Below are 23,926 nucleotides of genomic sequence, written 5' to 3' on the forward strand. Positions count from 1 at the left end.
CTTTTTGTTTTCATTTGCATGCAGTATCTTTTTCCATTCCTTCACTTTCACTCTCTGTTTTTCAGCCAGTTCTTCAAATAAGTTTTCTGTCCCTTTCTTTCTCTCTTCTTCCTCTGGGACCCCTAAAATGTGCATGTTAGTATGCTTGATGTTGTGCTAGAGATCCCGTAAGCTATCTGTATTTTTTAGGATTCCTTTTTCTTTTGCTGTTCTAATTGGGTGATTTACAAAAACCTGTCTTCCCGATTCCTGCTCCACTCTTCTGCATCATTGATTCTGCTGTTCATTCCATGTAGTGTATTTTTAATTTTATTAGTGTGTTCTTCAGCTCTGATTGATTCTTTTTTATATTTTCTATCTCTTGAAGCTCTCACTGTATTCATACATTCTCAGAGTTTGATGAGCATCTTTATGATCATTACTTTTATCCCTTTATCAGGTTGATTACTTATCTGTTTAGTTTAGTTCTTTTTCTGAGGGTTTTGTCTCATTCTTTTTAGAACATCTTCCCCTATGTCTTCATTTTGTCTAATTCTTTGTGTTTATTTCTATGTATTAACATAGATCAGCTACATCTTCTGGTATTGAAGGAATGATCTTACATACAAAGTTTTCTGTGGCTTTCAGGAGAAAAATCCCTCCTGATGACCAGGTCACAGGTGTTCCCTGTGCGTGGGCTCTGTGCACCCTCCCGTTGTGGAGGTTTCTTGTTGCTGGAGGCATGGAGGTCTGTGGGGGTTGTCCTTTAGATTGAATGGCTGTAGGCCTGGCCACAATTGCAAGCACACTGGCGAGTGGGGTTGGCTCTGTATGGCTAGCTGCATGGCGGTCATGACTGCTCTGCGTGCTCCAGTGGTCTGGGTTGGCCCCCCAGCAAGACTTGGCCATATTGTATTTCATGCAATAATGACCTCCTAGAGTTTCCTCGTAGCATTTAAACAAAGAGTCAACATGGGGTATACAAAATCCCCAAATGATTTTGACATTTGAACCAATCACATCACTGGAGCCAAGACTCTGTTCTTTAAAGTTGCAGCTGGCTGTTCTAACGGCTGGCTACCCACCCAGCCCACTGAGCAGGGGGCTTGGCAAGACTTTGAAGGACATATTCTGCTTCCAGAATCAACACTGCATAGTGATTATTTCTCTCTCTCTCTCTCTCTTTTTTTTCCTTTTCTTTTCCCCCGTCACTTTATTTTCAATCATCCCCACTTTCCTGAAAGAACAGATTTGGGGAATGGGGACCACTCTTTCAAGAAAAGTTAGAGTTAGTGTTTTAATCACCCAAAGGCAGGGACTAAAAGAACACATGACTGCACCACATTTTTGTGTTTAAGTCAAGTCAGGGTTATGACAGAGATTAATAACACATTGACTAAAAAAGTCAGCTGGCGTGATGACAAAGGGCAGATTTTTCTGGTTTTAGTGGAGAAAACAAAAAAAGCATATAATTGACTGCATTCTATTCTACTTGAAAAGGGCTTTCTAGCTTTTTTAAAAAAAATCTTCATACTTCTGTTCCATATCAAACTTGGAATTCTGTGCTTTAAAAAATGTGCTATTAACAAAATTTCGTCTTGGCAGCTGGTTTAAATATTTATTTAAGAATATGTAGCAGTCACGGCACTTAGAATTTCAAACAGATGGTGGGACTACCCTGGCACTGTACATTATTGGCAAAAGAAGATTATTTGAATTTTCTTAAAGTTGTGTTGCTTTGAAGTTTGAAGGGACATAATTTACCCTCTTCTGCTCTGTCTTAGGGAAGCACCACGAAGGTTTGTGATGCTCACTCAGCAATCGTGACTCTGAAGATGTTTCCAGCTGTTTAGGAGAGCGAATGTTAGCGGCCGGTACCCACAGGAGTCTCACCTCCCAGCCCCTCCCTTCCAGCTCACTTGTTCTCTCTTCTTGTCAGGACATTTGCTTTATTTTCTGGCTCTCTGGAGACTTACTGCTAGAACATCTTCCCACACTAAGACAGTTCATTTTCCTCATCAGGAAAGATTAAGAAAAGAAAAGAAGACTGTGTGGAGGTAAAATGCCTGTTGCCAGCATTTCTCTACCAACCTCGGTTATTAATGACTCCAAAGTCCACATCTTGGTAGAATCTTAAAGATACTAAGGGCTTAGCACAAGGTCTGGCACACAGTAGGTACTCAGTAAATCTTGAACAAATATTTCCTTCAGTTAGACCTTCCTTAGCTTATTCGGACTCGCTGGTAATTATCTTATTTGTTCAGTTATTTATTCATCATTCAATCAGAAGATATTTCTTGAGAGCCTACTAAGCGCCCACAACAATACCATGATTTTGACGAATATTTTGCCTAGACCTTGCTCTTTATCCACAGGATTTTACTGTAAAAATAAACACTTTAATTCTGCAAGCATTTTTTTTTCTATTTGGTTCAGTAGTTTTCTCCCAACACAGCATAGCTGTTTCACAAACAAGGTCAAGAACCTTCTAGATGACTCAGTCAAGTGGTAAATAAAGTTTAAGTAAATGTTTGGTCTGAGATAAAGACATTAATGAGCATAGGAATTGCTTGAGGGGCTTGGTTGAATGCAGATTCCTTGGCTCTATCCGCAGAGATTTCAATTAATCAGTGGAGAAAGGGGCCAAGTCGTAGTTTTCAACTCTTTCTTTGTGATTCTAATTTGCAATCAGGGTTGAGAACCACTGGATTGAGGGCAGCAAAAGATACTGGAAGTCAGCACTGATAACATTTCAGCATCAGTGATTATTTAGTGACAGCTTCTGACTGTGGGATGCTGTGTGAGGTGAAGGAAACTAGTGAAAGCTTTTCTGAGCAGAAGTATGATGTGATCTATACCATGTTTCTTGAATTTGGCCAATTAAAAATTATACTGTCAGGGTCGGGTGGAGTGGAAGACACGTGGAGCTGTGGGAGGACCTGTGGGCTGTGCAGGGCTCCTGTGATATGTGTCTTAGAAATAGATGTTATACTTTGGTTTGAGTGAAAAAAAGGCCTCTCGATACACCTATATGTCTCAAAGAAAGAGAAGAAGATAATTCAGAATTTGTGGAAGTAAAACCTACTTCCATAGCTGTAGAAGGTCCTCTTCAAAATTTATCCTTAGCATATCAAAAAGTTCTTCAAAAAGCTCAGCAAAATGCAAGAGTAAAGTATCTCAAATGAGGTGGTTCAAAAATGTTCTCCTGCTACACGTGTTATGTCCCAGTTGAAAATGTACCTGTTGAACAGACACCATGTGTGACGCATTTGCTTTTAGATAGCCTGCCTGGGAAGGGAAGATGACACATGACAACGCCTACTGAAGGCAGGTGGACATCATTAAACATCGAGTGAAATAGATAGCAAAAGCACTGCTATCTGTGCAAAACTCTTAGCACCTGAGTTTGTAAGTTTATAGGTTTTAAGGTATTTATACATGTCCTTGTATTCCAGACTATGAAGAAAAGGACCATGAAGTTGTACCTGTTTTTCCTGAACCTATGTCTGTCTCAATAAAAGGTATTTCTTTTCATCTGCAAAAAAGGATTCAAAATAATGTAGAGGCAAAAATGATAGCCCTGACAAGCTATCCATTAAATGCAAGAAAACTGAAGAAACAGGATTTGAATGACATTAAGTGCAAAGACAAAACACTGAAAAAAATTTTATTTATAGATAGCACCTGGAACCAAACAAACAAAAATACTCACTAATGAGAGATTTCAAGGGTTGCTAGGAGTTGAAAACAAGAAAAACTTGCTTTTGGAGCCATCAGAAAGGAAAGCCAGATACTTTTCTTTCCACAATGGGAGCCATTTACTACTTTTTGGTAGACTACTGTACTGATTTATTAAAAGAGAAATACAAAGGACAACTTGATAACCTTCTAGTTTTCCTACTTTTTTATGTACCAGTTGATAAAGAACGCCAAATGCCCTGGAGACAAGGAAACAAGAAAGCTTAACTGTTAGTTTTTAAGGAGTCACTTATGTCATTTTATTTTGCTAAAAGCAATAAAATTATAATTGTGCTTTGTTTAAAAATAAATGTCTTTTTTTTGCATTCTTGTTTATTTTTGGTGGGGAGGTAATTAGATTTATTTATTTATTTATTTTTATTGACGTACTGGGGATCAAACTCATGACCTCACGCAAGCTAAGCACGTGCTCTACCACTGAGCTATATACCCTCCCTCCACTTTACTCTTATCCATTGCCCCTCTCTCTGTCTCCCCAGAGATAAGCACTGATGTCAGTTTGGTACCTATATTTCCAATTTTTTCTATTCATTTGCATTTATAGGCTCTCATGGAAATATAATTTTAATACTATATATTAGTTATGGATACATGCTTACATATTAGAAATATAAAAGCATGCATGGGAATAATAAAGATGAAGTTCAAGGTAAGGTTATGAAAGGAGGAGGAAGGCATAGGAGGTTAACAGGAGATGGCTTCACATGCTGCGAAATAAGAGGGGTAGATGAGTGTTCTTTACGATACTATCTACACTTCTCTAAATGCATGGAAGATAACACAAATCTATGCTTTTATTGTATGTTGGTACATATTTTTATTTTAGAATAGTTTTAGATTCAGAGAAGATGTGCAGCTAGTACAGAGAGCTCCCATGCATACAGTGCACTGAGTCTCTCTACTGTTGGTGTCTTACAGCAGCAAGGTACATGTGTTACAATTAGTGAACCAGTCTTGTTAACTAATGCTTTATTAGGACTTCACAGCTTTTACCTAGTGTTCTTTCTCTGTTCCAGTGTTCCATCCAGGACATCACTTTGCATTCAGTTGTCATGTCTTCTTAGGCTTTTCTTTGCTCTGACAGCTTTTCACTTTCCTTGGTTTTTTTTTTTTTTGTCTGTTTGTTTTAATTTTTATGGGGGGATGTAATTTAAGGTTTGTTTGTTTATAAGCAGAGGTACTGGGACTTGCACCCAGGTGCATGCTAGGCATGCACTCTACCACTGGGCTTTACCCTCCCCCTACCCACTTTCCTTGTTTTTGGTGACCCTGACAGTGTTAATTACTGGGTAAGCATTTTGTAGAATCTCCTCAACTGGGATTTGTCTGGTGTTTTTTCATGATTAGATGGGTTACAGGTTTTGGAGAGGAAAGCCACGAAGGTAAAGTGCTAGCCTTACCACGTGATACTGAGGGTACGTACGATCAACATGCTTCATCACTGATGAGGCTGACCTTGATCACTTGGCTGAGGTTGTGTATGTCAGGTTTCTCCTCTGCAAAGTCTTTTCTCTCTGCTTGCCGTACTGTGCTTGTTAGAAGGCAGTCACTATGGGAAGCCCACATGTAAGCAGTGGGATGTTATGTCCCACCTCTACATCATTTCCTTGGAACTCTTCGGCATGGGAAACTTGTCTCTTCTCTCATTTATTTATGTATTCAATCTTTTACTTACGTCCATATGGATATTTATTTTATTCCTTAGGTTAGAATCTAATATGAATTTATTAATTTTGTTGCTCAAAGCCTGCCAGCTTTGGCCACTGGGAGTTCTTTCAGATTATATATTTGGTAAAATGCTTTTTAAAAACAGCTTTGAGACAATTTACAAACCATACAATCCATTCATTTAAAGTGTGAAGTTCAAGGGCTTTTAGTATAGTCACAGAGTTGTGAGACCATCACCACAGTAAGTTTTAGAACATTTTCATCACTCCCCCACAAAAACCTACCCTATTAACGGTCAATCCCCATTTCTTCTCAACCATTCCCTAACGCTCTAGGTAATCACTAATTTTCTTTGTCTCTATAGATTTGCCTGTTCTAGGCATTTCATATAAATGGAATCATACAATATATGATTCTTGTGACTGGCTTTCACTTAGCATAATATTTTCGAGATTCATTATGTTGTATCATATATTAGTACTTTCTCTTTTTTTTTACTGCTGAATAATATTCCATTGTATAGATATACACTTTTAATTTATCCATTCAATATTTGATGAGCATTTGGGTTGTTTTCACTGGTTGTTGGGACTGATGCTGCTATGAACATTCTTGTACAAGTTGTCACGTGTACCTGTGCATTAGTTATCAGCATGATACACCTGTATTACTCTGCATTCTACCTGCCACATTCATGGTCATTCTACCTATTGGCTTAAGCTCTACTATTTAATTTTTTAATAAGGTTGTGACTATTTACTTGTTGAAATGTTTTGTATCATAAATTACTGTCTTTTCATTCTTTTGCATTCATTTTAGGGTTTTTTGGTCAATTCTTTTAAAATTCTGTTGTAGGTAAGTTATATCCAGGAATTTTATTTCGGGATAGCCAAAAGGGCATTCCAATGTATTTCATATTAAAAGGAAAGGGTGTTGGATTTGAGAAAATTGGGGACCACTGGCTCTCTTCTTCCCCTCAGTCAGACTTAGGGACTCCTCCTATGCACCCCATACTTTGTATTTATTGTCACTAAAGCAATTATGCAATTGTATGATCATTGTTAACAGGTCTGTTCTCCTTTAAAGACTATGAGCGCTTTGTGGGCAAGAATACTGTCTTTTATTTATCTGTTTCCAGGGTCTAGACAGGTTGTAGCACTCAGTCAATATCTGCTGCATGATGAATAATGATGAATATATGAAAGGACCATACAAAGCAGCAAAGCAGGGATAGGTGGGAAGAAGGGATAAGCACTGGGTGCTGACATCTGATTCCAGACTCTGTCCCTCACTTCTGATCTGATTGCAGGTTGGCCTGCCTGGATCAAGGCTCAGATTCCATCTGGCAGAATTCCCTTCACCATCACCTGCCCCAGCTCCAGGTGGCCGGGACTCCGGATGCCCCGAGCTCTCAGTCGCAGTGGAACACGGCATTCACTTCCAGCTCTTTCTCTAGTGCCCACTGGGTGAGAGCTGCCTTTCAGAATACTCGCGCCCAGACCTCACTGCTAGAACAGGCAGCAGTGAGACGCACACTGCTGCACTGGTTGGGCTCCATGACAGCGTGTTTAAGTTTAAGCTGAGTTCTCTGCAGTGTGTTGGTTTCCATCAAACTCCAGCTCTAAAACCACCTTCTCCAGGAGTCTTCCTGCACTGCCACCCTGCCTCAGCCCCCACTGTGAAGTGCTCCACCATTCCCCGGTTAACCAGAGTGAAGGCACACCTCGTTCTGTTGTGTTTCACTTTATTGCACTTCGCAGATATTGTGTTTTTGACAAACTGAAGGTTTTTGGCAATCCTGCATGGAGCAAGTCTATCGGTGCCATTTTTCCAACAGAATTTGCTCACTTGGTGTCTCTTTATCACATTTTGGTAATTTTTGTAATACTTCAAACTTTTTCAATATTATTATATTTGTTATGGTGATCTGTGATCACTGATCTTTGATATTACTATTTTAAGTATTTTGAGGCACCAAGAACTTTATCGATAAATGTTGTGTGTGTTCTGACTGCTCTACCTACTGGCCATTCCCCCATCTCTGTCCCTCTCCTCAGGCCTCCCTACTCCCTGAGACACAACAGTATTGAAATTAGGCCAACTAGTAACCCTACATTGGCCTCTAAGTGTTCATGAGAAAGGAAGAGTTGCACGCCTCTCACTTTAAATCAAAAGCTAGAAGTGATTAAGCTTAATGAGGAAGACACGCTGAAGGCTGAGACTGGCGTCTGGTGCCAGTCAGCCAAGTTGCGGATGCAAAGTACAGTTCTTGAAGGAAATTGAAAGTGCTACTCCAGTGAACACACAAATGATAAGACAGTGAAACAGCCTTGTTGCTGATGTGCGGGAAGTCTGAGTGGTCTGGGGAGAAGATCAAACCAGCCACAACATTCCCTTCAGCCACAGCCTAATCCAGAGCTAGGCCCCAACTCTCTTCAATTCTGTGAAGGCTGAGAGGTATGAGGAAGCTGTAGAAGAAAAGTTTGAAGCTAGAAGAAGTTGGTTCATGAGGCTTAAGGGAAAAAGCCGTCTCCGTAACATAAACACGCAAGGTGATGAGCACGTGCTGATGTGGAAGCCGCAGCACGTTACCCAGAAGATCTAGCTGAGATAACGAATGAAGGTGGCCACCCTAAACAACAGATACTCAGTGTGGATGAAACAACCTGCTGCTGGGAGGAGATGCCAGCTAGGACATTCATGGCTAGAGAGGAGAAGTCAATGCCTGGTTTCAAAGCGTCAAAGGACAGGCTCTCTTGTTAGAGGTTAATGCAGCTGATCACAGTAAGTTGAAACCAATGCTCATTTACTATTTTGAAACCCTGGAGCCCTAAAGAATTATGCTAAATCTACTCTACCTGTGCTCTATAAATGGAACAAGTCTGGATGACAGCACATCTGTTGACAACATAGTTTATTGAATATTTTAAGCCTGCTATTGAGACTTACTGCTCAGAAAAAAAGATTCTTTTCAAAATATGACTGCTCATTGACAAGACATCTGGTCACCCAAGAGCTCTGATGGAGACGGACAAGGAGATTCATGCTGTTTTCACGTCTGCTAACATAACATCCATCCTGCAGCCCAGGGGTCAAGGAGTCATCTTGATAGTCTTATTATTGAAGAAATACCTTCCATAAGGCTCTAGCTGCTATAGTGAGTAATTCCTCTGATGGATGTGGGCAAAGCCAACTGAAAGCCTTCTGGAAAGGATTCTCCATTCTAGATGCCATTAAGAACAAGCTTATGGGAAGAAGTCAAAATGTCAACATTAACAGGAGTTTGGAAGAAGTTGATTTCAACCCTCATGGATGCCTTTGAGGGATTCCAGACTCCAGTGGAGGCAGTAACTGCAGATGTGGTGGAAATAGCAAGTGAACTAGAATCAGAAGTGGAGCCTGAAGATGTGACTGAATTGCTGGAATCTCGGGATAAAACTTTTGCAGATGAGAAGTTGCTTCTTATGGATGAGCAACCAAAGTGATTTTTTGATATGGAATCTACTCCTGGTGAAGATGCTATGAAGACTTAAAATGACAACAAAGGATTTAGAATATTACATAAACTCAGTTGATAAAGCAGCAGTAGGGTTTGAGAGGATTGACTTCAATTTTGAAGGACATTCCACTTTGGCTAAAAATGCTATCACACAGCATTGCACACTACAGAGAAATCATTCATGAAAGGAAGAGTCAATTGATGTGGCAAATTTCCTTGTTGTCTTATTTTAAGAAGTTGCCACCCCAAACTTCAGCAACCACCACCCTGATTAGTCAGCAGCCATCAACACTGAAACAAGATCCTCCACCAGCAAAAAGATTACAAATCACTGAAAGTTCAGAGGATGGTTAACATTTTTTAGCAATAAGGTATTTTAAAATTAAGATATGTACATTGTTTTATTAAGACATAATGCTATTGCGCATTTAATAGACTACGTTATAGTGTAAATTCACTTTTCTTTATATGCACTGGAGAACCAAAAAATTTGTGTGACTCGCTTTATGCCATGGTCTCCAACAGAACCCGCAATATCTCTGAAATATGCCTGTAGTTAGCTTTCCTCTCCCTTGTTCCACTCATGACATTTGTCTGGTCCTGTTTTTTGAATGTACAACTCTTCACCACTAACCTGTAACTTCTAAGGATCGAAACTGGGTTTTGCATTTTCATATTCTCTTAGTGCCTTAGAACACTGTCTCAGTCAACAAATGACAGGAGCAATATGGTGTATTACTTGTTTTGTACAAATGAAGATATTACAAGTTAATAAGTTCTATATATTTATATTATTAAAAATGTTTTAAAATGAAGTGAAATTCAATTAATGGCATATAGAATGGTGAATCCTTCCCCGAAGGTTTGCAACTGACTTTGCCTGCTTTAACGTGAGCAATTCAGTGGCATTTAGTACATTCATGATAGAACGCATCAACTCTCTGGTTCCAAAACATTTTTACCACCCCAAAAGAAACCTCTGCCCATTAAGCAGTTATTCTCTTGGCCCCTGGCAGGCAGTGATGTGCTTTCTGTCCCTATGGATTTAACTATTCTGGATATTTCATGTAAATGGAATCATATAAAATGAAAGCTTTTGTGTCTGGGTACTTTCACTTAGCACAATATTTTTAAGATTCATATATGATATATCACATGTCAATATTTCATTCCTTTTCATGGCTGAATAAATTAATTCTCTATATTTTATTTGTGTTGTCTTGCAGGTACATGTCATCTGCCTGATTTTACCATTAGATGGCACTACCTTCCTAAAAATTTCCCAGTCTGTCCCATACTAGTTAGTGAAATTAAACTGTGAAATTATATCAATTCAAGAACTAATTTCACTGCAAAGCCAATTGACGCCTAATAAATCTGACTTTATGGATGCTTTGACACTACAGCATACAACATGTTGTGGATCTGGTCACAATATACTGTTACAAGCAACAGCGACTTCCAGGTAAGTAGATACTACTTTTCAGATGTGTTTTTTAAAAATATCTATTTCATACTGAATTATTGTAACATGAATCTTTTTATTAAGCTGACAATAAACAATAATATCCCTGTTAGGACTGGAAAAACAAAATACTGTAGGGGATTTTGTAATGTCATTGTGAACCCTACATGATACTTGATTTGGTTTATAGACCTGGCTCCACCTATCAGCTAAAGGACCATCGACAAATTTCACTGGGCTTGCTTAACCGTCTAGAAAAAGATGAAAGTAAATTAGCACCTTCCTTCTGGGATTTTATGAGTATCAAATGAAAAATGTCTGAGAAAACACACTGTCATCTAAGGAGCACTATGTTAATTGTTCCTAATTTTGAAGACTTAAAAATTCATACTCATGGGTATTTATGCATAAAAATGTTATTCTCTTTAAGGTAGTCAGTGTAATTAAGCTCAGGACTTACCAGGAATTTTAACAGTTTAAAAATCAATTTGTTTAGTTCAGTGAAGTGAGGTAAATTTGACTTGATTGAAATAGATTTTAGTATGAGAAGCATTTGTCTTTTCTGGTGATAATAGTTCAGAGCTTCTTTGTACATTTAGTGCCCAAAAGAATTTGACCTATAATAACCCTTAAATATATAATGATAAATAAATGAGTTCTATTTCTTAAATTTCTCCTTTCTGACTAGAAGTTTCTTTAGGATAACAATAATTTTATTGTTTATTGAATTCTCATTACCAAACAATGCCTGACCATCAAAAACAAACAAACAAAAACCCTCAAAAAAAAAACACAACAAAACCCATTCAAACCAAAAAAAGTGTTTATTGGATGCAAAATGGATAAATTAATAGATACAGATATTGCTACTAAAGATGCAGAAAATATAGGTTTAAAACAGTTTGTTGTTTTAAATTATTAACAGTTTATTCCAAAGTTATATGTTCTCCACTTGTTGACCTAGTTGCTTAATTAAAGCTGCCCAATCTGTAAGCATCTTTTGACAGATAAAATCAAAGTAAGTAGGTGGTGTTCATATGTAGGTTTATAAATGAGCCATGTGACCTAAATTTCTTAAAATGTAAGCAATACAGAGTTCTCTCCATGGGTATGAAGCACTGAGATTATGAAAACAGAATGAGCAGAGGCTTGGGGACAGATGGGTTAAGTGAGATAACACACACAAAGCATTCAACTCACGAGGGGGCTCCCAGCACCTTTGTGCTAGTTATGTAAAGGCCTCGCTGGGTGGATGCAGCCCGGCAGGCCTACAGTTTAGCAAACAGAGTGAGGACTGAATTTCTGTCCCCAGACTCCCTTTGGCGGCAACCTTGCACAATGAACAACCTGCAGAACTATTTTTGGAGGCCCTCGGGCTAGCTATTGTCATCAAGAGACATCACTGGAGGCATCACAGAGCAGTCAACCTCCCCAGCTTACCAGCGGATGCCTGGCAACACAGTAACCTGTCTGTGGCTTACTCACTCACTTGCAAAATGAGACAACGCTAATACTCACCTCACTGGGTCATTATGCAGACTGAATGAGCGAATGCATCTAAAACAGTGCATGGCAAATGTACATATTCCATAAAATGTTACATAATATTATCAATATAAGACTTGTTCCAATAACAGACAAGGCACAGCGGTATCCACTCTTTGAGGGTCTTGAGGCACGGGATTCAGGATGGTAAGGCTTTGAAGAGAGAGCCATGCTCTGCACAAAGCTCCCGGATGAGAGTGCTATGACTAAGTGGTCTTGCAGAGAAGTAGGAGAAGCCAAACCTAAAGAGTACTGTCCAGATTTAGGGGAGCGGAATTCTTCCTTTTTAACTCTGTGATCTCATTCACTACCTCTGTTCCAATGACTTCCATGTAGATGCTCAATACATATTTGTTGGTGAATTTATGAAGTAATTGGAAATGTCTACAGATCTTTGCTCTCCGTTCAGTGCTGCCAACTGGTTTGCTAGGACTGCTAGTTTATGCTGAAGTCAAATGAGGCAGTTTTCTCTATCTCTTCCCTAAGATGATAATTTATGACTCTTTTCCAAATACTGCAACATTCTTTTTTTAAACATTCCAGATTGAACTTTTAATTAATAATTTATCTAATTAAAGTATGGCTAATTGACAGTTTTATATTAGTTTCAGATGACATAGTGATTCAATATTTTAATAGTTTATACTCCACTTATAATTTTATTACAAAAAATGGCTATATTTCCTTGTGTTGTACAATAGATACTTGTTGCTTATTTATTTTATACATAGTAGTTTGTATCTCTTAACCTTCCACCCTTATCTTGCCCCTCCCCTCTCCCCTCTGGTAACTATTAATTTGTTCTCCACATCTGTGTGTCTGTTTCTGCTTTGTTATGCGCATTCATTTGTCTCTGTCACTGTACCCCCAACGATAGGAATGGTGCCTGACTTTTGGCTGGCAACTCGTGTATGTTTATTTTTAAGTGAGTGCCATGTCACTGCTGTTAATTTGAAGTCACAGTACACTTCGCTGAATGACAGTTTTGCTCATATTTAACTTGTGCATTTGTTTTTGTTTTATAATCATGCAAGAGCTAAAGACCTACAGAGCTCATAGCTAACATTTTTATAGGTACTAAAACAGCCAGCACTATGATCAAAATAATTCAAGCTGAGCTTGGTGATGGGGAAAACTCTGAGAAGTTTTTTACTCCTTTAAAAGGGGTTCCCACATTCCTCAAATGGTGTATAAGAAACACTGAGAGTATCTTGGGCTATCTGCCCTTTTTTTTTTTCAATTAATAAAGAAAATGGGAGTTAAACATTAAACACCTGAGTCCCACTACTTTCTAGCTGTGTGATCTTGTACAAATTACTTATCATCACCTGCCTATAGTTTGAGAGGACTGAATGAGATCATGCTTGAAAGGAGCTTAGTACGAGGTGCAGGCAGGTAAGGTTCTCAAGGAACTGTTCTACATTTTGCTAATTGTCTTGGGAGGCAGGGAGTAACACTGAATCCTTCTCAAAGCACCATATCCTTTCCTCCAAAACAGTTACTGCAGCTGGAAGTTCCGTATTTGAAGAATCATATAATTGAGTTTTCCCTCCTGAAATGTCAGGAGCTGTGTTTTGCTCACTCTTGCTCTCTAGCGTTCTCATCTCACAGACTCAGCGGAAACAGCGGTGTAAGTTCTAACACTAAACACAAGGGGGTAGCATTCTGCCACCCATCCCCACCTGGGCTCCACTCAGAAACCTGATTTTCAGAAAGTGCTTTTTTAAGCCTATCTTAGTCAAGGAAGCAAATTCATCACTCCTTTAAGACTCAGGCTTACTGTTTTTCTTCACTGTCTTGCCTTCTGTAGAAATAAAAATGAAGTCTAAAAGCCTGACTTATATTTGTATTCAGGACATGTTAATGAGTTTACACAACAAAATATTTAAACTAAAGCTGGCTATCCCTCTCTATTGGGTAAAAAACGATATTGCACATAAGGTGATTATATGTGCTCTCTTAAACACTGATTTGCTCTGTTAGTCATTGTGGATTCTTTCCAAAGGAAATTGCTAACCCCGAATACTCTATTCCATAAATATTTACTGAATGCCTTCTACATGCTAGGGATTTTTCTCAGCGCTGGGGATTTAATGGAAGACAGACCAAGATTGTATCTTTGCATTTAGACTGGTGATGTCCTGCCAGGAAAGGGAGGGAGCAATATACCCGTTTGCAGAGGCTCGACACCCTTGAAAGAAAATCTTAGAAATCTTAGATCTGTTAAGGTGGAAGAGGATTTAGAGATTATCTAATGGAAACTCAGATGCCTAAGTTAACTAATTTATTTGTTATTTATTTATTAAATAAATAAATAAAATAGGCAAGGTGGGGACTACTATTAAGTGATGAGCAGGAGTCCAATTTAAAGACCACTCTCTCCCAAACAGTTCAGACTAGAATTATCTTCTCTCTTTTTTTAATTTTAAATATTTATTTATTTATTTATATTTGACATACAGTCAATTTACAATGTTGTGTTAATTTCTGGTGTATAACATAGTGGTTCAATTACACATTTATATTTATTCCTTTTCATACTCTTTTTCATTATAGGTTATTACAAGGTAGTGAATATAATTCCCTGTGCTATACAATAGAAACTCACTGTTTATCTACTGTATATATAGTAGTTAGTACCTGCAAATCCCTAACTCCCAATTTATCCTTCCCCACCCCCTATCCGCTCTGGTAACTGTAAGTCTTTTTTCTGTCTGTGAGTCTGTTTCTGTTTTGTAAACAAGTTCATCTGTGTCCTTTTTTTTGGTTTTCACATATAAGTGCTATCATACGGTATTTTTCTTTCTCTTTCTGGCTTACTTTGCTTAGTATGATGATCTCCAGGTCCATCTATGTTGCTGCAAATGGCATTATTTTATTCTTTTTTATCTCTGAGTAATATTCCATTGTATAAATATACCACAACTTCTTTCTCCAGTCATCTGTTGATGGACTTTCAGGTTGTTTCCATGTCTTGGCTATTGTAAATAGTGCTGCTATGAACATTGGGTGCATGTATCTCTACGAATTAGACTTTCTTCCAGATATATGCCCAGGAGTGGGATTGCTGGATCATAGGTAAGTCTATTTTCAGTTTTCTAAGGAATCTCCATGCTGATTTCCATAATGGCTGTACCAAACTACATTCCCACCAGCAATGTAGGAGGGTTCCCTTTTCTCTACACCCTCTGCAGCATTTATTGTTTGTGGACTTTTGAATGATGGCCATTCTGACTGGTGTGAGGTGATACCTCATTATTGTTTTGATTAGCATTTCTCTGATAATTAGGGATATTGAGCATTTTTTCATGTGCCTATTGGCCATTTGTATGTCTTCATTGGAAAAATGTTTGTTTAGGTCTTCTGCCCATTTTTGGATTGGGTTATTTGTATTTTTGTCATTGAGTTGTATGAGCTGTTTGTACGTTCTGGAAATTAAGTCTTTGTCAGTCGCATTGTTTGCAAATATTTTCTCCCTTTTCCCTCAATATACACACACACATGCACACACACCCCTTCTCCTAAAGTCACCGAACAGAAAGAACCACACTAGGGAAGGTGGATTCAGAGAACTAGAGGGATGAGGGGGCAAGACAAGTCACCTTGTTCTCCAGCCCACCCCTCCCCAAGTATTTTTTTCTTTTTCTTTTTCTTTTTCTTTTTTTTTTTTAATGGACGTACTGGGGATTGAATCCAGGACCTCATGTATGCTAAGCACGTGCTCTACCTTTGAGCTATAACCACACCCCGACCCCAAATATTTTTTGAAACAAACCTGTTCAACTCAAACTGTGCTAAATATTGAACAATGCAAGACCACAACATGAACAGTGACCAAGGGCTAAGGTATAGGTGAGGTCACTGTTTTCCTCTTTCCTCAGAGAATTTTCTAGGCCACTAAGGGAGCTTCCCTTTCTGATCTGGTTCTTCTAAGCCTTCTGTCAGATTTCAGGAGGAAGGGCCTGGCCCACAACCATCTCAGGGGCCATCAGACGAGAAGTGAGATTGGCTAGCCGTGTCTTCCTCCCTTGTCGTTTGTGAGTGTGACAAGGATGTGAGATTGAGGCAGTCTCTGGGGCCAGACTTTTACAAGGGAATTCGGGTATTGATTTTTCATGAGAAGCCAGAAATCCGAAGTTTCATGGGAAAACTCCCAATTTTAGAAAGCTGCCAATGAATAAGAATTACCTAAATGCTGTGAAGGCCAACCCGAGCTCATCTGAGAGCTAAATTTGCCTCATTGTCCAGTAGCTTAACCTCCAGCCTAATTACATCCTCTGATTTTACAGATGAAATAACAGGCTCAGAGACGTTAATGACTTGCCCAACATCACCACATCATCTGTAATTTTTCCACTTACTCAATAAAATAGCTGAAAAAAGTGGAGGAAATGGCTGACAACTAGTGAGACAACTATTGGTGACTTAAAATAAAAGGTTAGGTGTGACATGAGCCATCTGCTTGGCAATGTTGGTGCTGAAACAATTCAAAAGAGTATGATTGATGCTGACAACGAATGCAGTGCCTAATGTGGAAGGGGAGGGTGTAGCTCAGTGGTAGAGTGCGTGCTTAGCATGCACAAGGTCCTGGATTCAATCCGCAGGACCTCCACTGAAAAGTAAAAATAAAATTAATTTAAAAATACATAAATAAACCTAATGTGGAAAATGATGATTATTGCAGAGGGGATAGTGAGAAGACAAAAGATGCACTACTCTGGTTGCCATCGGGAACCGGCAGGCACCATGATGATGCTCTCAAATGCGAGGCAGTAACTATGATGACAACAGTATATTGGAAAACAGCTGCAGGATCACATATCAAGAAATTCTGGGCAAGTCAGGCATTCTATTATTTCATAAACCTAATAAGAGGAGCGTATACTGATTTCACTATTAAATTAAGGGGGGAAATGGCGCAGTATCACACAGGAAATGCAGTAAACACGGAGGTATGGTGAAGGAGCTCAAACAAGCGAGGAAGGATGAAGGAATGAGGGAACATTCAAGCGAAGGCAGTTGGAATTTCAAACTCTGGGGCCATTTCAAATGCACCCAGTGGTCATTTCATGGAACTGGTGACTAAAAATGTTTTGGTACCATTCAAGAAAGTGCTATTTCTTTGATTGTTCATGACACGTAGCTGGTTCTGGTGCCAAACTGACACTCCGAGAGGAGAGCCACGTGCTGACTAAATGATGTCACCATCTGGTTTGGCCAAGTCATGTTCACTTCCCATTTACCATCTCCAGATTCTGTCAGGGCAGAGTGGGTGTCTGAGTTGTTCATGCTTACACTCCCAGCTCAGTTCCTGGCACCCAAAAGGCCCTCAATAACTGTTTAGGTTGACTGAATTGGCTCAGCTGGACCTGAAGAATCAGAAGCAATTGGAAGGGAGCTTAGAGCTAGTTCTCGTCCTCCTCCCTCACCCTCACCCCTCGCAGCACGACATCATACCCTCCTCTCCCACGTCCACTTCCATCAGTGCTGGGAAGTACAGTGTAGCCAGATCTACACTGCAGCCAGATCTAATTCAATAATCCTGCCTTAGATCCTTTCCAGATGATGCCTAATGTCAAATAGATTGTCATAATGTTCTTAGCCAAAAGCCTATACTTTTAAAATGAGATTACATGGGACTCATGAGTTTTAATATAACCATAATAAATATTAATAATGTATGCTGTATAATCAATTGGCATTCTACCCTAAAAAGCTCAAACTCATTTCTTATTGTGATAAATTTGTACTTACAGATAAACATTAATAAATCTTTTTTCATAAGAGGCAAAACAACCTTTTAGCTTCATAAAAGTTTCTCAGCAACAATGTGATCCAGCTCCACTAGGCAGGAGGAGCCATGGGCTTAGGAATTTCAGATCACCTGTCACCAATCTAACTCTGGAATGGAGTGTAATTTCCGAATGCACACTCTCACCATCCAAAATTTCTCACTTGTCTACCTCAGGGACCTCCACACCTTGACAATTTTGGATCCTTTTAGCCATTCACTCATCCAGTAACTGAGTTCCTAACATATACCAGGAACCATGCGAGGTGCCAGAGACACAATGATGAACACAATGAATATGGTCCCTGTTCTCACTGAGGCCTTAGCTTAGAGCCAGATAGAATGAAAGCAAACAGCAACAAAAATTCAAATTGCAATAAAAAGTATGAAGGGGAAAAAAGTGATAAGATGGAGAGTAATGGAGGAGGGAGATTGAGTTTAAATAGAATGGTTTTTGAAGACCTCTGGGAAGGTGATATTTAACCTGAGGTCTTTGCAAAAACAATGAAGAGCTTCCCAGGCAGAAGGAAGAACAAATGCAAAGACCTCTGCCTCCTTGGCTTGATGCTAAGAAAAACAAAACAAAACAGACATGGAGAAGATGACGTAGAGACAGGCAGGGGTGTGACATTCTTACAGGCCATGGTCAGCAGAGGCCAGATCAGTGCTTCGGAAGCCATAGAGAAATTGTAAGCTGGAAGGCAATATGATGTCATTTAAGTTTTGAGAAAAACATTCTTGGTGTTCTAATGAGAATGGAGTGGCAGAGGCTAAGAGCAGAAACAAGTAGAAGGGTTAGGGGGCTATGGCGGGAGTAGGCAAGAGAAGGTGGCAGGTTGGATTCAGGTGTTGGCAGTGCAGATGGAAAAAGTGAGGCAGATTTTGAGATATACTTTGACGAGATAATTGGCAGGACTTGCAGATGGTTGATGTAGGGGGTAAGGGACGGCTCTCAGATTTCTGGCACGATGAATGGAATGGATTGGGAGTCCAGTGCAACAAGACCATAAAGCAGAGCTGCTCTCCTTAAAGAGGGAGAAAAGGAAAAGGGGAGGGCTGGTTGGGTCCTGTCTACGTGGGCGCCTTCCCCCTTTCCAACGGCCCTTGGTCTTCCTGGAATACGTAGGTTACGATTCTCAAATTTTAGGGTGCTGATCTATTTGGAAAGCTTGTTAATATACCAGGTCCTACAAGCAGTGTTTCTGGAGCAGAGCACTTGGAGCAGATATAGACCAGAAAGTCAACGTGGATGGTTCCCACTAATGTCTGGCTGGATGTCTGGTTACAAAATCCACTACTTCCCACTAACCTTCAGATTAGTTGGAAACACTCTAAAGCAACTGGTAAGCAGTTTGCTGGCAGACTTATGGCTTCTATAAATTTATAAAAATAAAGTAGCCTTAAAATATAGAAACAAAACAACAGCCTTTTTTTTCACTTTGTGCTTTTCTATTCTTCACACTCTACTGAAATAAAACACAACCAATGGCTATTATTTATAGTGCTAGGAACTCTGAATGGTTCTCCCAGTGGTTGGAATGAATTGTACTTTCTCAGTGTTGTTATCACGGCATATCTATAACCATGATAACCAATTAATATGAGTATAAATAGGAAAGAAACAGATACAGTAGTATCCAGTATGTGTTCATTTTTGTACCACTTAAGATATACTCTAGCATAGAAGCTAAAAAGGTATTTGGCCATTGTTTATTTACCTTGGTGCTTTATTTATTCGGATTGGCTTTATCCTCACCAAATATTTTCAATTTGCACTTTCTGAATTTATCAAAATGAAAAAAGGTGAAGCAGAAACTTGCTAATTAATCCATTAAGAAGATCAACACAGATAGTCAGAAATGGTAAATCAGCCTCAAATAAAGCTGGTTAATTTTTTTTTCAAAGTTTAATCAGTCTCCACTGTGTTTCTGATGTCAGCAGGTGAGCTATCTAGCAGGAACCATGCATCCCTTCAAATGACTTACAGCAGCAGTGCAGTCCTGCTGTGAGCAGATCCTGCTCATTATCACTCACTCTTCTCTCAAAAGAGAATGTTTCTGCTCCGCTGGTGTACACCTCTCTCCTGTCTCTGAAATGTTATCACACTTAAGTGACTCATGTGGCCCCCACTACATCCTGCTTAGCAATAAGCTGCGCGTCTTATCTCCCCTACTAGACCTTGCAGACATTCCCCAAGGTCCAGTCCTTGCCCTCCTGCTCTGGTTTCATCTCAGCTCTGTTGCACTGAAGACTTTTCAAGCCTTATCTCTAACTTTGACCTTTTCCCTTGGCCTCTGACCTAAATTTCCAACAGCCTGCTGGGTATTTCACTCCCATCTCAAGCTCCATGTGTCATATATTGAATAGTTTATCAACTGCTACCTCTTAACTCCTCTCTCTGTTAATGATCACCATCCTCCCAGTTGGAGGCACGCATGCTCCTCATGCCTCTTTCACTCCATATCTAATCAGTCCCTTTGTCCTATTGATTTTCTCTGTTCTCATCAAAATGACTTATTTACTCACTGCCAAATACACCTTGCACTTTCCCACTGCTAATACTTCTACCTGCAGTTTCACCTACTGTGGGAGCCTTCCTACCTGCATTTTGAAGTGCTCCAGTGAGTTCCAGCCCCACCTATAAAGTCAGCCTTCACCTGGGCAGCTTCTGTCCCAAGTGTTTAACTTTTCTTCTGAATTCTAACAAGTGTTGACTTCCTTTATCAAATTGATTATGCACTTTTTCTTTCTGAAATGTACAGTTGTGGTGAAGGTGTTCTTGAAATCTTTTACTGTTATTCAACTTCTCTCATTTGCATGGCTACCTATACTTCAGTTAGATTACAAATTTCTTGAAGACAGGAACCCTGTCTAAAAATACAGTGGTACCATGCACAGGCTAGATACTCCAAAATACTGGCTGATTTGTTTTCATTGAATTTGATATTCTGAGCATTCTGATGATAGAAATGGAGAGACACGCACTGCAGTTCAGTTGGCAATTTAGTCGCTCATTAAATTGGTCCATTAAACACAAATAATCTCTTTTCTGATAGATCGCTCGCAACACTTGTTTCCCCTCTTGAGTAACTGAAAAGGGCATAATAGGATGATAAAAACTGGGGGAAAAGACTTCTGACAGATATTTTGCAAAAACTTCTCTTTATACTATTATAAGGTAAATAGATCTGCAGACATTGTGAATTTATATTAGTTATCTCTTGGTTAAATAATGCTGCATGACAAACCACCATAACCCCTCAGTGGCTACAGTAAGAAACCTTTATTTCTGTGTGTGAGTGTGAGTGTTGGCTGGGCAACTCTGCTGACCAAAGTTGGTCTTGGGGGGCTCACCTGTGCCCCCGAAACCTCCCGTAGGACTATCAGCCAGCTTTGCTAACCTTAGCTTAGCCACCTCCCTGGTGTCTGTGGCTTTGGCAGGTGTGACTGAACAGACTGAATTTGGCCCCATGTGTTCACTCATCTTCCAGCAGGTTAGCTCAGGCTCGTTCTCATGGTAAAGCTCACATTGCCAAGAATACAGAATCAGGTAGAGAATCCCAGCTGTTTTTGCAGTCAGTCTGCCTCCGGGTTAGACAGACGTGGTTTCATACACTAGCACAGTTTTCTAGTTGCACAATATTGGGCAATTTATATAACTACTCTGAGCCCCTTTCCCCTCAATTGGAAAATAGGTCCTGTAAGAATCAGATGAAATATATACACAGGGCCTGGGACACCACAGGAACTCAGTAAATATCAATGAGTTCCTCACAACTCTCCCCCCCGCTGTTCAGAGAAGGGAAAAAGGAGTCCATCAGCTCTTGATGTTGCCAGAGAAGAGGTTCTTGTCTTGCACAGGAAAGAATTCAAGACTGAGGCATAGTAGAGGGAAAGGAAGTTTATTCAGGGAGATACACACTCCATAGACAGAGTGCAGGCCGTTTCAGAATGCAGGAGAGAAAGCAATCAGGAGATGCCGGCTTGTTAGTTTTTATGTGCTGGGTAACTTCATATGCTAATGAGTAGGAGAATTATTCCAACTGTTTTGGGGAAGGGGCGGGGATTTCCAGGAACTGGCCCCCCTACCTACTTTTTGACCTTTTATGGTCAGCCTAGGAACTGTCATGGTACCTGTAGGTGTGCTGTGAGGCTCAAGGTCTACTGGAAATCGAATCTTCCACCATCTTGGTTCTAATCAGTTTCTTGTGTCCTCAACTGTTGTGTCATTCTTTCAAGGATTGTGCTCTGCCCCCTTCCCTCCTGTCTCACTAACATCAGGAAAATTAAATAATTTTATTTAAATTGGATTTGGAAAAACTAAACCCAAATGCATACTTCAGAAAAAACTGACATAAAAGTTTGAGCATTATTTGGTGTAGCCACTTTGGAAAACAGTGTGGAGATCCCTTAAAAAACTAAAAATAAGAGTTACCATTTGAACCAGCAATCCCACTCCTGGGCATATATCCAGAGGAAACTCCAATTTAAAAAGATACATGCACGCCAGTGTTCATAGTAGCACTATTTATAATAGCTAGACATGGAGGCAACCTAAATGTCCATTGACAGATGACTGGATAAAGAAGTTGTGGGATATATTATATAATATAATTATATATATATAATGGAATACTACTCAGTCATAAAAATGAATGAAATAATGCCATTTGCAGTAACATGAATGTACCTAGAGATTACCACACTAAGTCAGACAGAGAAAGACAAATATATGATATCACTTTTATGTGATATGAGACTCACAGACATAGAAAACAAACTGGTTACCAAAGGGGAAAGGGAGTGGGGGAGGGATAAATTAAGAGTTTCGGATTAGTAGATAAAAACTACTATCTATAAAAATAGATAAACAACAAGAATTTACTGTATAGCACAGGGAACTACCTTCAATAGTTTGCAATAACCTATAATGAAAAAAGAATATTAAAAGAATATATATATGTATAACTGAATCACTATGTTGTATACCAGAAACTAACACAAAATGGTAAATCAACTACACTCAATTTGAAAAAAAGTTCAAACAATAATTTGAAAGATTTTAAAGAAATTAACTGGGAAACAAAGCTCAATATTATTAAAATCAGCAGGACCTGTGTGCTGTTCCTATGGGATCAAAAAAGGGTCGGTCACAAAATCTGTGGGTCAGACCATGGGGAACTTCCCACTGTTTTTTGGTCAAACTCCACTGACGGGGTGACAAAACCAGCAGCTTTTCTCTCTTCCCCACATGCTTATCCCAGATGTGTTCCCAGAAGGAGTCCTAGCTGGGTCAGAGAGCTCTCAAACTGCATAGCAGCTCTGGACTAGGGAGACACAGTCCTGGGTTAGGTGTAGGGTTATCATGGGTCTTCCCAAGGTTGCTGACTTTGTTCAAGTCAAATGCTTCATAAATACTAATCGATTCAATATGTGAGAGGAAGAACAACAGAGGTGACAACAAAGTGATGCATAACTATATTCACTCATTCCACAAAGATTTACTGAAGTGTTCCTACTCTGTCAACATTGGGGGAATAGTAAATGAGACAGAGAAGCTTCCTGCCATCAATAGCCTGCACTCTATGTGGTCCAGGGAGGAGTGTTTGTATTTGTTATATTTTCAGCTAATATTTTTAATTTAGCTCTACTGGGGTATAATTGACAAATAAAAATTGAATATATTTAAAGTGTACAATGTGATGATTTGATATATGTATACATTGTGGGATGATGAACACAATTAAGCTGCTTAAAACATTCATCAGCTACCATAGTTACCTTTGTGTGTGTGTGTGTGTGTGTGTAGTGAGAACATTTAAGATCTACTTGCTTAGCAAATTTCAGTATACAATACAGTATTGTTAACCATGGTTACCATGCTGTACATTAGATCCTCAGAACTTACTCATCTTATCGCTAAAAGTTTATACCCTTTGTCCAACATCTCCCCATTTCCCACGCCACCCAGGCCTTGGCAAACAGCATTCTATTCTCTGCTTCTGTGAATTTAAAACTTTTTTAGACTTCACATCTTAGTGAGATTATAATATTTGTTTTTCTGCGTCCAGCTTACTTCACATAGCACGGTGACCTCTAGTTTCATCCATGTTGTTGCAAATGGCAGGAGCTTCTTTTTCAAGACTGAATAATATTCCATTTTATGTTTATAGATCACATTTTCCTTATCCACTCATCCATCAACAGACAGTTAAATTGT

At 39.3% G+C, this 23,926-nt stretch overlaps 1 long non-coding RNA gene and 1 pseudogene across 2 annotated transcripts in view; one reads left to right on the forward strand and one right to left on the reverse strand.

Annotated features, from left to right (window-relative positions):
- LOC123613128 (uncharacterized) overlaps positions 1-23,926 on the reverse strand; it is a 44,058-nt gene that overhangs the window by 14,649 nt on the left and 5,483 nt on the right. The window lies entirely within an intron of this gene.
- LOC141579224 (tRNA-uridine aminocarboxypropyltransferase 1 pseudogene) lies at positions 823-12,860 on the forward strand (annotated as a pseudogene).

The sequence above is a fragment of the Camelus bactrianus genome, chromosome 11, assembly GCF_048773025.1.
Source record: "Camelus bactrianus isolate YW-2024 breed Bactrian camel chromosome 11, ASM4877302v1, whole genome shotgun sequence".
In the NCBI taxonomy this organism is placed as follows: domain Eukaryota; kingdom Metazoa; phylum Chordata; class Mammalia; order Artiodactyla; family Camelidae; genus Camelus; species Camelus bactrianus.